A 12,313-nucleotide genomic window follows, 5' to 3' on the forward strand; every position below is an offset into this window, starting at 1 on the left:
TACTAAAATCTAGACAATCAAAACAACTTGCCTCTATAAGGTAGGAAACTGATTCATTCATTAAATTTTCACTCTTTGGTGAATGAATCCTCTAGAACAAGTAACTAAGTGTCAAAATTACATCATGTTCACTCAATTACATCAAGATAAGTCAAAAATTACATCACAAAGAAAAACTAGTCAAACTGGCCGAATTTCTGAGCTGGAAGGTGAAAAATTGGTCAAAAAACCTTTGTGCGCCATGCCAATTTCTGTGTGCATCGCTCCACTTTGAGGCTGCTTTTGAGGCACTTCCTAAAGTCCAAATTGAGCCCAAGTCTACTTGTTGGAAAGCCCCACCTGTCTACTTTACAACCCAAGTGGAATTTCAGAATTTGGTGCCCATTTTCCCCTCTAAAACTTCAATCTCCCAAGACGGCTTTCTATGTGTGAAATTAGGGGCAGAGAGGTCATTTTTAGGGTGTTTTTGACCTCCTGAGGACTCAAAACTTGCCCAAATTTCTTGGACATGCACCAACAGTCATGATTTTCCATGAAAAATCCAAAACTATAAACTTTTTTGCATTTGGAGCCTCCTATTGTAAGCGCGCGCCACGTGGTGCGGCGCATAGGGAGAAAAACCCTGTTTTTTGCACAAAAATTTCCAAAAATACCAAAAATGCCCCAAATTTCTTGAAATTTGGGCTGGAGCTTCCTTATCAAGTGTTATGCTGGGCTAAAGAGGCCTCGGCCAATATCTGAAGACGATCGAGCTCCCTTTGCCTCTTTTTCTTCTTGATTGCCTTCCTCAATTTCGCCTTCAAATTCCTGATTCGGGCCTTGCACACTTTGTTGCGCGCCATGTAGTGAAAAGCCATGTGTCTCAGTAGTGCATGGTCTTTGTCGACCTTGTCCAACAACCTCTCTAAGTGCATGTTCACTCTCTCAAGATTGGCCTCCCGATCCTCATTAATTTCTTGCTCCAATGATGTGAGCTCAACTCTTCTCCTTTGTGCAGCTTGGCGATGCTCACGAATGTTTTGTAGCTCCATGATCGCTTGCTGATCCTCAAGCTGTTTGTTCCTCTGCTCCAAGTATTTCATGGTCCACTTAGCCCTCTCCAAGTCAAGGGATAAGGCTTCGATCTCTGATTTCTGCTCCTGGATGATCTCTCTAAGTTTGGCGCTTTGTGGACCCGTATCTGTATCATCATCATGAAGGAGAATGAACTCGGTCTCTCGTTCACCTGATGGCTCACCTGAAGGCCCCTCATCCTGTATTGGATCTTTGCCTTTGTCTTGTACACTGATGGAGGAAGCGAGGCCCCTTCCACCCCGGGTGGAGATAACACTCGCTTTGCCGCTGCAAACAAATGTCTGGTGCCTCTCTGATATGTGATGAAAACCGGCACACTAGCAGTCTCATGGCGCTCATACTGATGAGAAGGTTCACCCTCATGCTTAACCTCTGATACTCCTCGTGAAGCTCTGAAGAAGTCACGAGAGATGAAATCATCCCAAGTGATGCCTTGCAATCCAAGCTGATGAACCACCAAAATCTTTATAAGAGAAAAATGATATACACTGTTAAGTTGCTGCTGAGGGGTTTTACGCTATATAAAGGTGGTCATCCTCTCAATGTTCCGGCAAATGAAATATGGAATGTTCATCATCCGTACCCTGGTGAAATGCATGAGCAACCTGATGTGATAAGCATAAAGATGAGAGAACCGTCCCTCACAGCTGAAATATTTCATGATCAATCTCATTAGTGGAGCATATTCATCTTTCAGATACCAGAACGGGAACACTCTCTTGAGCTACCTCAAGCAACTGGTTTTAATGTATGGCTCATAATGCTGTCGATCAATCTTTTGTTTCTTGTGCCATGGTTCACCAATGTTCGGTATACCGGTTGCTAATGAGACAGATTCTGGTGTAAGTGTGAAGGTGACACCAGCCAAGATAGCTTGATCTCCGTGCAAGTGCAGCACAAAAAGACGAGCCAACTCATGATGAAATTGGACACTAGCCACCTTTTGACAAAACTCATAGCATGACTGATGCTGAAAACATTGCATAGCAAGAGAGCAGGCCTGCAATTCTGTAAGGGTGGTCGGTTCTTCCCTAACATGCCTGCCACTTTTATGAGGCCTCCGAGGTGCCTGTTCTTCCAAGGGAGAGTCACTTTGGGTTTCCACCTCATAGTCCAATGAATGCTCAGATGCCATGACTGCTATACAAAAAGCCTTGAAGACAAGATGACTGTTGTGTATGAATTGTACTTGAACTGCTCTTTTTGGTGTTGTATTTCAATTTCTGCCACCAAGGAAAAACAAATGCAACAGGGACTGTTAGGGATTGTTAGGAAGGGGAAACAATATTGAGGAATGGGAATTATTGGGAGAAATTTAATAGGGAAATATGGGAGAGGGTTTGAGGTATTGATGTATGGGAATATGGTTTAGGGTTTGGGATTAGTTGTATAGGTTTTGATGCGTGAGGTTAGAGGATTTGGGATAGAGTATGTAGGAGAAGGGAGTAATGAATTTAGGTGATAGGGAATTAGGGATTAGTGAAGATAAGGGAACAATGGGAGGGAGACAAAATCTTGGTGGCAAAACAATGAGTTTTAAACCCTGGCAGCAATTGGCTTGAGGATCTATAGAAGTAGGTTTTGAGAATTTTTGTTGCAACCACTATCACCCACAAACCACCGTCTCTTATCATAAAATTTGATGCAATAGCAAGATAGCAAGCCTACCTGGCAAATCTAGGCAAAGTATGAGCAATTTGGTGAAGTTTCCAGCAATTTTCGGGCTTGAGGCTATATGCGCTGTGCTCTCTATGTGCGTCGTGCCCGTTTAAATTTACACTGGGCAGAAATCCCCAGTGCACCGCGCCACCTGTTATATGCACCGCGCCGTTAGCTACAAGCCAGTTCTCTCCAAAACACGCATGCTCTCACCCAATTAGCTCTGAAACATTTTTCTCCAACCTTTCCATGCGAAATGACTTTCATCTTCATGGAAAAACTTTTATATAGAGATCAATTTGATTTTTGTTTCTCCAAAACCCATTTTGTAATGTTTTGCAATTGACACTTTTTCACAATTAATAGAACTCTGACCTTTTTGTTTCCTCCTTGATTTTTTGGTTGAAATGATGAATTTCTTGCAATTTTTTGCAGGGATAGCTGACATGGAATTTGGCAAAGGAGACCAAGGCTGCACCTGGAGAATTCAAGAACTGAAAATTTTGGGAAATTATTACAAAAAACGAAATGTCGACTTATCTTCAAAACAGAGTTTTGAAGAGAATTCATAATCCATCCATATGATGATAAGAATCTTTTGAAATAACAACTTATCAAGGACCTCCCTCTGGCCTGCTGGCTTTATTAGACTTTGTCGAAGACCAAATTGACTAACCCTAGACCTAATGACTAAAATGACTGTTATGACCTAGAAACTGCAACAGGACTGCAAATGACTTTTAAGATTCGATTTTGATGGACAGACCTGAGCCAGCAGTGCAAAGCATGAGGGGGATGAATGACAAAATCCCTTTCGTCAGATTTATGGCATGCCCCTAATGAAATGAAACTGATCGAAAGCAATGGGACACCTAAACATGAAATGCAAAAAGAGTTTTGATCTCTGACGGAGGGATGACCAGACCGAATCTAACAGGGAGCACAAGTCCATGCTAGCACTTGTCGTATCAAAGAGGAGGAATCACCCAACCTTCGATGAAAATGATAGTTACTAGTTTTTACGACACCGGAACACGTCTCTAGCCTAGACCTCTAGATGTGTTGCGTTAGGTTCTGAAGTGTTGTTAAGTTCATTGAAATCTATTTTAGAGTTGATCTTGTTTAAAAGTTTTCCTTTCAATGGTTCACCATGTGATGTAGATTTAAAATTCCTAAATATGCAGTCTACAATGATAAACAATCATTGTTTATTTTAAGCAATGCAAATCCTAGCTACTAAGGAAAGAAGATTATGATTCTTTCAAACAAAGAGCAAAGAGCACACACTAAATGGACTTTTCCTAAATCATTTTTCGCACACAGTCTAAATGCAAATGCAAATGCAGGTATTTGTTTTTTGTTCCCCTTAATGTGAAAAATGCCAAAAAAGGAAAACTAAGTAGAGCAAAAATTTGAAATATTTTTACTCAAAGCGACATTTCGACAATTTCTTTTTCAAAATAGAAAGGAAGACTAAACGACACTTTTTGATTTCGAATAGAAAATGCTTTTGACACTTCAAATATCAACAAATAAAATCAAGTACATGACAAAAATTTCAATCGACTATCCAGGGAAGGAAGACTCAATGACACTTCTCTTTTTGACACAAAACAACAGTTACGACACTTTTTGTACCAAAACGACAGATCGATTTAAGCAACTTTTCGAAAAAGGATCATAAATGATGGACAAATACATAAAAACATTTACTAATCCTAATCAATGGAGGCTGATCTATCTTATGCAAGGAGGCTTCAGTAATGAGGTATTGTTCATAAGCAGCAAAACAACTAAACAGAGCTGAAAACAAGGACAAAAACCCCAAATTTCAAGAAGGGAAATAGGCTCAGTCAGTCATTGCACATGGGCTTCATAGAAACAGGGATGCATCGCACTTTTCAGGCTCGGGAGGTGTGATGCATACTGGTTGATAGTGACAGATAGTGCGATGGGCTAGGGAGCACAACTGAGATGGGTTTTGGCTCAAATTTGCAACTGATTTCAGTGAGTTTAGCTGAGCTATGATAGATAGTAAAAAATCAAAGTACAAAGGTATGATCTTGAGAGGTTACTGAGCTACCAAAAGGGCATCTAGAATGCTTGTAAGTCAAATGTTCAATTCATAAACTAAACTGGAGATTGACTGAAGCAACATTCATCTACTATGCAATTGCAGAGCAAGAGCAGTTCGAAGGCTATCTAGCTAACTTCAGGCTCCGTCTATAGTTTATAAAACAAACAAAAATAACAAACAAACATCTATTCGGTCCCTAGTGGAGTCGCCATTTTGTTTCTGGGAAAACTAGTGTCTTTTTGATCGACTAGCCCTCTAGGATTGGCAGCTACCCTAGAAACAAACAGTTTAAAGCAATTTGTGATTTCCTCTATGTATGATAGATAAGAGAGAGGTAAAGGAACCAACCTGGATCTTTCGCTTAACTCCTTGTTTGATCTCTCTCCCCCTTGACAGAGCTTGCACCTCCTCTCCTACTTATCCCGCTTAGAGAATACCTGTAGAAACAAAGTAACAAAACACCATCAAAGCATCTTGATCTATTATATCGTAAACACTGCAGAATCATAAATACAATGAACATACAATGGCATTCACAAATAACAACATTCAAAAATACACAATTGTATGGAGGAAAACTCAAAGAACTTTATTAAATAAAAGGGAGAATTACAACCCAGCTGTATGATCCAGCATCATCCTCCCAACATCAAAGCCCTCTTCACCTCATGAAAAGCAAGATCACCCAACAATACAATGCTCTTTCTCTGACACAAACTATCAACACTTCCTTACAAATTACAAAATTCCATCCTCTGGATCTGTTAGATGATGGATCCATTTATAGATGTGTGCAAGGGAGTGAGTCATCTCTGGGTTTTCATTAGTGTCATTCCACTTGTTACATTTGGTTCCACTTGGATATTTCTTGGATCTCTTACTCATCTCTGGGCGAATTCAAAGAGGCAAGTGTCATAGGAGAAGTTTCTAGAAGATTCCATGAGCATCCACTTAGCAAACTGTCTCGGACATTTGTCCATCCTCTCTCATCATACCCTATAGAAGGCCTCATTAGTATGCATTGCACCTGGCTAGTGTAGAAGTCAGTATGCATCGCACCCTGATAGTGGAGCAGTCAGTATGGTCCTGTTTCGGCCAGTTTTGGATGGCTTTTCAGGTGGTACTTTTGGGGAATGATGTAATCAGATGACCATGATCTTTTAGGGTATGAAACAACACTTTTAGGGGTTAAAGAGCCCTAGTTTAATGACATATAAGATTTGGGTTGGAGTACCCAAATATGTCTATAACACCTCTATCATCCTTGCTAATCCTTTTGCATTACATTTTTCTTCTTTTTATCAATCCAATCCTGCCTAACAACTCAATCTCTATTTTTAAACACTCTAACAACCAATCTCTATTTTCAAGCTCTATCACACGCCTATGCTAACAACTTATCTTTGAATCTAAAATAAGACAAATTCTAACTATTACAATAATGAAATACAACTCATTTCTTGAGAGATCCAACCGTCTTGGTAAAAACTGACTTTTGACCACTCAGGTCAGTGAAATTCAACTTGTTTAGCCACAACATGTGAACAGACTTTCACATTGTTGGCTAAGTCCAGATACTCCTGCATCACAATACTACTGCAAATCTCGAGATGTGAAGGAAGAAATCTTTAATATTATGCATAAAGAGGATGAGAACATGGAGGACTTTGTGGAAAATTTTCAATATAGTTTACAAATATCAGGCCATAGTGATTTGGATAAGAATATCTTGAAAATAATCTTTCTCCGGGCACTGAGGGAGGAATCTTTGGAACTATTGAATATAGTAGGAAAAGGAGACATATCAAAAGAGGAATTTGATACCATCTACGAATTGTGCATCAAGTGTTCACGAGGAGTTACGAGGCATAGGGAAGGGGTCTGAACTCTCAAAACATCCAATGGTGGAGTTACGAAAGAAGAAATTGGGAACTTGTTGGACAACTTGAGAATTGATATCCTGAGCACACTATCATCACAATTGGACGTTTTGCAGGCAAAATGGAAGCAGATGGGAGAAGAGAAGGTTATGTCCATTTTATGCCCTCAAGGCATGAAGAAGCACCCACTGAAGGAATGCCCATTGAATTTCATTGAGACTTGTGCGATATGTGAACAGAGTCATTCCACTATCACCTATCCATCTCTTCCTGGGTTGAAGGTAGTTTTTTAGGGAACAAATGAAGAAGTAGATCAATTGTATTTCATGGGATCAAGGAAACCATGGCAACCATGACCACAGAACATGAATCAAGGTATGCCTCAAGACCCTTCTCAGTATTTTAATAATTTGAATTTTGGGCCTCAGTCTGTACCTTTTTCACCTTCATGGTCATAGTCTTATCAATATCCAATGCCATGGCAACCATGGTACCCTCAATCTAGTCCAAACCCTTCATGGTCCCAAAATTAGCGTGGACCTCCTCTTCCTTCAAGAAATTCTCCCAACCTATTCCACAAAAACAACTACAAATGCCTTCTAATGTGTCCACTAGTAATCCTCCACTTTGTCCATAACTACCTATTCAATCCAATCCAAATCCAACCAATAGAGGGGCTCAGTTGGTTGAGACACTCAACTTCCCTGCATATAGTATTGCCACCGTAGAATGTAACGAATTGAATCTCTGATCCGGTCGCGTGTTGAATACTCATACTTCACTATTAATTGTTGAACATACCGATGATGAAATCTCAGAACCAGAACCTAGAGATTCTACTAGAACAACTGGGGATGAGTCAATACAAATTCCTATGAAACAACAAGCCCCTTCACAACAAACAATTGTTGCTAGAGGATGTCAGACTAGTCCACCTTATCCTGCGAGATTATCCTTGAGCAAATAAAGTCTTCATCTTGAATTTTACTTTTTAGGAGAAGTGCAAAATCTATTTGTCAAATCTTGTTACTTCAGGCTATGAAGGACGTACTGATTTATGCCAAAACAATTAACGAATATTGCTCAAAGAAGCTTGGAATAAAACCAAAGGATCCACTCACTATTCATGTTATGGGAAAACTATCAGACATAATGTTGGGGAAGACTATGCCTATTAAACACGGGGATCCATGGAACCTGATTCTGATAGTACATATTAATGGTGTTGATATTCCAAATGTACTGGTAGATTTGGGGGCAACAATTAATGTCATAACCTCTGGAACTGTGATTACCTTAGGTCTTTGAAACTTTAAACCAACTCCCACCATCCTAGAATTGGAAGATCGGTCTACTATAAGACTGGTAGGGAAGCTGGAAGATATAACTATTTCAGTAGACTCATGGCAATACCCTGTCGACCTTTTGGTTTTACATACCCAATCCCTAGTTGGTGGACACCCTTTAATTTTAGGAAGACCTTGGCTTGCGACCACAAATGCTTACATTGGGTGTCAGTATGGAAATATGGTAATATCCAATGGGGAAGTCACAAAGAATATTATACTCTACCCCCTTGCCGAATCAAGTTTGTCAGATAAACCAGGATTTACCTTGATACAAAAATCTCTACCTATGAAAGAGCCCAAACTTGAGAATGAAGAAGTTAGACCCATCCTTACCATCAGTAAGGCTCTTTGTTTTAAGGATGAAACAAAGGATGATGCCATTAGCACCTTTCTTAGCAGTCCCAACTCTGTTTCTGATCCAACCCACCAGCTATTAGAATCTGTCATGAGTTGCAATGTTTAGGAAGATATGGAACCAGAAACAGAAGTTGGAAATATTCCTGTAATTGTACCTCGTGACAATATTTCTGTAGAAATTGAACTAGGGAAAACGTTGAATATTAATCCTGACCTTTCACCCTCCCAAACCAAACAGTTACTGAAGGTCCTTCGGGAACATAAAGAATCCTTTGCTTGGGAGTATACAGATATGAAAGGCATCCCTGCTGATTTATGTACTCATCACATATACATTAAATAAGAATGTCGACCTGTTAAGAAACCACAGAGAAGAATGAATCCTACCTTAAAAAACGTTGTCAAAGATGAATTACAGAAGCTATTAGATGCGAGTTTTATTTATTCGATATCAGAAAGTCAATGGGTTTCCCTGCTAGTCATTGTTCCTAAGATGAATGGAAAGTGGCAGATTTGTGTTGACTACAGGGAATTAAATAAAGTGACTTTAAAAGACCATTTCCCCTTAACCTGTATTGACCAGGTCCTTGATACATTAGCCGGAAATAAGTTTTTCTCCTTTTTGGATGGATTCAATGGATACAATCATAGACAAATAGTTCCTGAGGATCAAGATAAAAATACCTTCACATTCCCTTGGGGAACCTTTTCCTGCCGATTCCTTCCATTTGGTCTCCGTAACACACTTGTTACCTTTCAAAGGGCAATATTAGGAATTTTTATGATCTAGTCAATGATAGAGTTGAAATCTACATGCATGAATTCACCCCATATGGGGATTCTTTTGAAGAAGGTATAGAAAACATAGAGAAAGTACTTAAAATATGTAAGCAAACACATACTTCTCCTAGTACAATAAAATGCCATATGATGATGAAGGAAGGAATAGTGTTGGGACACCTGCTTTCAGCTGCAGGAATTCAGGTTGATCCTGCTAAGGTAAAAGTAATATTTAATTTTCCTACATTGAAGACACTGACATAGGTATGTAGCTTTATCGGTTATGTTGGATATTACAAGCTTTTTTTAGAAAAATTTCTAAGACAACATTTCCACTTTTTCAATTGTTAACTAAAGATGCAAGGTTTGTGTGGACAAATGAATGTGAAACAACCTTTAAGGAAATCAAATAACTAGTTTTTAACGCTACGATATTATGTGGTCTTGACTCGAAGCTTCCATTTCACATCTCTACAAACACTTCTGAAACAGGAGTAGGGGCAGTCTTGGGACAATAGGAGGACATGAAACCATATGTCGTTTATTATGTCAGAAAGAACTTGACTCCTACTAAACTGAAATATATGGTAACTGAAAAGGACTTCTTTGTTGTTATTTATGTTATTAATAAGTTTCGGCATTACATTACAAGGTATCCTACTTTCGTGCACACTGATCATACAACTATCAGGTATCTGATGAATAAACTGATAACCCCTAGTTGTATTACAAGGTAGTTGTTGTTAATTCAAGAATTTGATATTACAATTGTAGGTAAGCCAGAGAAAGATAATGTAGTTTCATATTTCTTGTGTAGGATGGATACTAGTGATGAAGGTACACCTGTAGAGATAGTTTTCCAGATGAACATCTTTTTGCAATTTATACTCACACTTTGTGGTATGCAGATATTGCTAACTATCTTGTTACAAGAAAAGTGACTCAACACCTACCATAGAGAGAACAACGAAAGATTATCCATCATAGTGCTTGCTACTCATGGATAGAAGGATATCTCTTTTATATAGGACCTAACCAAAAAATATGTTGCTGCATAAGTGAGGATGATATCTATGATGTCCTGAAAGTTGCTCATGATGGCCCCTGTGGGGGACATTTTGCAGATAAGTGGACAAGTCATAATGTGTTGCAAATGGGGTACTATTGGCCTTCTATTTTTCTTGATGCAAGGAAATATGTTTGAGAGTGTGATAGTTACCAATGGATGTGTCAGCCTAGTTAGGCAGATGATATTCCATTACAACCTCAACTAGCTCTTGAGCCCTTTGAAAAATGGGCTATCGATTTCGTTGGGTCATTCAATCCGCCTTCACATCAGAAAGTTCACATTTTGATTTGCATAGATTATGTGACAAAGTGGGTAGAGGCCAAGGCTATTGTGAAAGCAACAGAATAGGTTGTCTTAGACTTTTTATTTGAAGAAATTTTTACTTGTAATGGAGCTCCTAGAGAGATAGTTTCAAATGGAGGGGTGCAGTTTACATCGCATCTAATAGCAGGAACTATGAAGAAGTGTGGAATCAAGCATAGGGTAACATATCCATATCATCCTCAGGCGAATGGTCAAGTGGAGAGCACAAACAAGGTACTGGAAAATATTCTTACAAAGACCATAGTGAATCATTTCCAAAATTGGGCTGAAAATCTTCCTGAGGCACTGTGGGCATATAGAACAACATGGAAAAACACAACACGATTTTCACCATATGAGCTTGTCTATGGGAATCCCCTTTGTTTCTTGTGGAATTTGAAATTAACATGCTCAAGACAACCCTTGAAGTAGGTTTGGATCTTTCAAAAGCCCAGAAACACTGACTGGAACAGTTAAATGAGTTGGACAAAATTTGTTCGGTAGTTTTCGAGAATAGTGCTGCAATTCAGCAGCAACGAACTAAATGACACGACTAATTTATTAAGAAAAAGGTGTTTCAAAGGGGAGATTGGGCATTGCTCTATGGTTCTCGGTTCAAATATTTTAGAGGAAAACTATGCTCCAAATGGATGGGACCATATGGAGTTGACACGGTGTTTAATAACAAGATTGTTAGACTTATAAAAATTGATGAGGCACAAACTCCTTTGCTTGTAAATGGACACCACCTTAGACTGTATCATCGTCTAGTTTCTAAAGACTCCTTTATTAAAAATCTCTCTGATAATTGTGGTTTTGAAATTGTTAGTGTGGAGAACTCTTCCTCTACACCTCTGATCAATAAATAAATAAATAAATAAGTAAATAAATAAATAAATAAATAAATAAATAAATAAATAAATATATATATATATATATAATATAAAACAAAAATTGGTTACTACTCTATCATTATTTTTCTTGCAAGTACTTCAATGGTGATGTTACTCCCCCGGTGTTGATACTTCGTAACGATTGCATCTAAGTACTCCGCTGGTGTTGTTACTCCTCCGGTGCTGTTAATTCGTTTGTGGTGATTCTGGCTAAGTGTTCAATCAGTGTTGTTACTCCCCCCGATGTTGTTTGTTATGAAACCAACTCACAAAAAGATAGAAAAGATAGATGACTGCCTTTGAAATAAGCCTCTTCGAGGGGGCAACCTCCTTTACATTACACAAATGAACAATTCTTGGATGATACAAATGACAAGACCTCCTTTCTATATATAGGAGTCTAAGGGGTCATAATATAATTAGAGTCAACATAACAATAATAATGTAAGGGCACAATAATAACAATAGTGGGATTCTATGGGGCACAATAATAACAATATGGGGACTATATGGGCACAACAATATAATAAGGGGGTTGTACTAATAAAAATAAGGGGTTACACTAGTAGTATGGGGACCTAACGTTGTTACTCCTCGGGTGATGTTACTCCCCCTGATGTTGTTACTCCTTGGGTGTTGTTACTCCCTCTAATGTTGTTCCTCCTCCACTGTTGTTACTATGTCAAGAGAAGTCGCCAGGTACGTCCCTGATCGACTTTGTGGATTTGATTGATAATTCATTTGATATGACTCGACATGACCGTGGATGGTCATCCCTTAGTTGGGGGGAGGTATTATAATAAATACAAAGATGCCATAATTAAATTGTAGTAATGACTTGTCATTATCACCATTGAACCTTGCGCTAGTGC

Source organism: Pinus tabuliformis, chromosome 9, assembly GCF_031772625.1.
Source record: "Pinus tabuliformis cultivar Carrire ecotype Pingquan chromosome 9, CPIR1, whole genome shotgun sequence".
Classification (NCBI taxonomy): Eukaryota; Viridiplantae; Streptophyta; class Pinopsida; order Pinales; family Pinaceae; genus Pinus; species Pinus tabuliformis.